Here is a 4,397-nt window from a genome sequence, read left to right as displayed (position 1 = left end):
GAACAACTAGAAGATGGAGCTGATTCATTATAGTGATATTCCCAAGGACTACGAAAGAGACCTTAAAAACAAATCAAGCAGAAAGATCACATACATATGAATAAACAGACTAACAGAAATTTTTTTGCTTTCCAGCAATGAAGATATAACATGAACAAGACTAAACCTCTGTAAATAATTAACCAGGAAACTAACTGAAAAAATGTTCAAAAAACAACTGTTTTCAGACATTGGGCAATAAAAAGTTTCCAATTCAGGAACCGAAAGAGGTAAAAATTAAACAGTATATAGCATCTTATAGAGCTGAAAAATTGGAGGGGTTAAGGGAGACCAATGCAAAAGAAATCTGTGGACAGAGTTCCAGAAAAGGAGAGAGGTATGCAGAAAAATTGTCCCGCATATCTGCATTGGCCTCTCTTGAGTCTTTGCCAAGGACTATGCCTCACATGCAATAGAGTAAAACTCCACAACATAAAATGAAGAACAATGAGAGAGTTCTAAGGTGAGCAATTCCCACAGCTCACAGTGGGTAGGGAGTTATCAGAGTTCCAACCAAAGTAGGAAGTCTTCACTGATCATCAGGTCATTCAGTGGAGACCCAGCTGCTTCATGTCTTAGCAGCACAACTGAGTTATCCCTAGAGGGCAGGCTGCTCTAGACTCACTCTGGTTACTCAGTTGGGTCCAACTCTTTGTGACCCCGTGGACTGCAGCACACCAGGCTTTTCTGTCCTTCACCATCTCCCAGAGTTTGCTCAAATTTATGTCCACTGAGTCGAACAAAACTTAAAAGAAGGACCTCAAAAAGAAAAAACTTTAAATAACTATAAATAACTTACTGTTAAACAATAACCGTCAATTACTTATTATTAAAAGAAAGCCTAGCAGCCCTTCAAGTTAGACAACAAAATCCAGACCTTCAACAAGTGATCATCATAATGTCCAGCATCCTGTCAAAATTACTAGATATGCCAAAAAGCAGGAACATGTAACTCATCACTAGGAAAAATTCAACCAATGGAATCACTTGCAGAATTGTGAGAAATGACAGAACAACATAAAAGTATATCACAACAGCTATCACAGTTTGTATATGATATTGTTTAAGGAAAATATGGATAAAATTATATATAGAAATGTTAGCTATTAAAAAATAAAAGAGACTTCTAAAGATGAGACCCACAATGTCTGAAGTTAATATTTCACTGCCCTGGCTTAACAGCAAATTAAATATAGTATTTGAAGATATAGATGCAAGTGGCCCAGTGGCAAAGAATCCACCTGCCAATGCAGGAGACACAGAGACACAGGTTCAATCCCTGGGTCAGAAAAATCCCCTGGAGGAGGGAACGGCAACCCACTCCAGTATTCTTGCTGTGAAAATCCCACAGAGAAGTCTGGCGGGTTACAGTCCATGGGGTTGCAGTCATACACAACCGAACAGATATAAAACACACACACACACACACACCACACACACACACCACACACACACCACACACACACAACACACACACACACACACACAGGATTGGCCAAAACGTTAATTTGGGATTTGGTAAAACCTGAATTAACCTTTAGTTATATAAATCAACAGCATATATCTGAATGAAGCACAAAGAAACAGACTGAAAAAGCAGCAGCATCAGTTGACCTGTGATCCATTCCAAATGTTCTAACATGTAAAACTGAAGAATCAAGAGACGAGAAGGGCTTAGGAAAAAATATGTGGAGAAATATTGTTTGAAAAATTTGAAATTTGGAAGAGATTATTCCTCACTGACTTAAGGAGTATCATACCAAATCACACAATTTTCAATTCTGAAAGACAAATACTGAGAGAAAAATCTAAGCAGTAGCTCCTTCCCCATCCAAAAAGAAATATTACATATAAAGATAACATTTTTAACATAATAAAAGAAAAACTCTCAATCTAGAATCTATATCCTGCAGAAAACAAAAAACAACAAAATATAATTTTCTTTTAGATAAACAAAAGCTAAAGTCATTCAATTTAAGCCCAAGATGACTGGAAGAATAGAAACTTCCATAAAACTATCCACAGGGTAGAAGGAATTCCAGGTTTCAAGACCATTTCATTTGATGCCCAAAAGACAAGGTAACTTTTTCTAATCTTTGAGATACATCATGTTGTAATTTCAAATCACTGGGGAAAAGCTAGGCTGTCAAAAATGGCTTTGGGGGGCTTCCTTGGTGCCTCAGAGCCAAAGAATCCACCTGCCAATGCAGGAGACATGCGTTCAACCCCTGGTCCAAGAAGATCCCACATGCTGCGGGGCAACTAAGTCTGTGCAGTACAGCTACTGAGCCTGTACTCTAGAGCCCATGGGGCTAAAAAAATAAAATAAACAAAATTATAAAAAAAAGAAAGGAAGCAGTCACATTTACTGAGTAGTTAGCTCCTTGGATTCATGCACACAGGGAGACAGCTTGGTTCAATCGGGTTCACATGTCCACATGACACCAGGCATGAATAAGGAGATGTATAAGGCATGAATAAGGGGAGGAAAAGGAGAAGTTAATTCCAAGAAGAAGCCCCAAAGAGATAAGAAACTGAGGCACTGCGGGAGAGTAAGGAGATTTTAGCATCAGAAGAGTGGACAACACCATCACACTGGAAAATGGTCAGGTGAAGGATGCCCAGGAAACTGACCAAGGATGACAGGGGCTGTTTGGTGAGAGAAAGGGGTGTCTGAAGGGACATTTGGAAACTCACAGGTAACAGTGCTGAGAAACAGTACAGGACCATGGACAAGATCAGGGCACCGCAAGAGAGGTCAGCTGTCAGTTCGGCATCCGATTTTGGATGGTTTCCCACTCCAGTATTCTTGCCTGGAGAATCCCATGGACGGAGACGCCTGGTAGGTTACAGTCCACGGGGTCGCATAGAGTCGGACACGACTGAGTGACTGAACGGAACGGAATTAATATCTGCATGATTTCATATGAAAAACTGTCACACCTATTGAAGCCTGTGTACCTAGAGCCTGTGCTGTGCAACAGGAGAAGTTACTGCAGTGAGAAGCCCATGCACTGCAACTAGAGAGTAGTCCCCCCTCACTGCAACTAGAGAAAAGCCCACGCAGCAATAAAGACTCAGACGGCCAAAAATAAATCAAGTTTTGTTTTATTTTTAATGGCTTTGGGAATTTTAAAGTGTAAATTTAAGTTGCTATCTCATACAAGAAATTCGAGCTGGGGTGAAGACTTACATATGCAGGATGAAACCATAAATGTGCTAGAATACATTGTGGGAGGACTTCCCTGTAGCTCAGCTGGTAAAGAATCCATCTACAATACAGAAGACCCTGGTTCAATTCCTGGGTTGGGAAGATCCCCTGGAGAAGGAAATGACAACCCACTCCAGTATTCTTGCCTGGAGACAGAGGCAGTCTGGCGGGTTACATTCCATGGGGTCGCAAAGAGTAGGACACGACTGAGCGACTAAACACACGCACATGCGTATATAAAAAATGATGGTGAGCATGAATAAGAAAGCAACTTTAGGTATAAACTACTGTTTAAAAGGAAAAGATGACTTTTCTAACCAGTAAGCAAAAGAAGAAAACAAAGATTTCCTGGACATCTACTATGCCCAAGCCCTAAGCTAAGATCTTCTATCATCTCGTTTATTATATACAGTAATACATACAAGGAAATTAAGACTTTGCACAGTTAGATAATTTGCCCAAGGTCACTCAGCTAGTAAACTGTCAAACTGAGTTTTCTTCCTAAGGCTAGTCTGACACCAAAACTTATGCTTTATTCACTGTGCTATGAGAGAAAGTGAAAATTGCTCAGTCATGTCTGCCTCTTTGTGACTCCATGGACTGCAGCCTGCCAGGTTCCTCTGTCCATGGAATTCTCCAGGCCAGAATACTGGAGTGGATAGCCATTCCCTTCCCCAGGGATCTTCCAAACTCAGGGATTGAACCCAAGCCTCTTGCATTGCAGGCAGATTCTTTACCAGCTGAGCCACCAGGGAACCGTGGTGCTATGAGAGAAAAATACCACAGTTCCCCATATGGCTGGTCCTAATGTAATTTCCAAGACATTCTCGTTTCAAGGCCAGGCTTTTAATACCAATCCATGGCACTGAATCAGGAGGTAACTCATGTCGGTGATGAGGCTGTGGCCTCTTTGCCCCTGTCTGAGGGTGGCTTGGCTCTCTTGCTAAAGAGCTGGAGGACTGGCCCCACAGGCAGCAGTATTTCAATTGCAGGTGTGTGATTCCTAGATGTGTGTTTTCTAATCAGGTTATAAAGTACTCTGGGATTCCTCCAGATGAAATGTATCCTATAAATGCAATTTGTAGTTTCATTTACTCTATAGTTGGGAGCTGCCTGGTAATTTAATTCTCAGTGCACTGTATTTTTT

This window comes from Moschus berezovskii, chromosome 1, assembly GCF_049115385.1.
Source record: "Moschus berezovskii isolate FMDL1 chromosome 1, NW_MosBer_1.0, whole genome shotgun sequence".
In the NCBI taxonomy this organism is placed as follows: Eukaryota; Metazoa; Chordata; class Mammalia; order Artiodactyla; family Moschidae; genus Moschus; species Moschus berezovskii.
The sequence above is the reverse complement of the archived record's forward strand: the minus strand, read 5'-3'. Positions refer to the sequence as shown.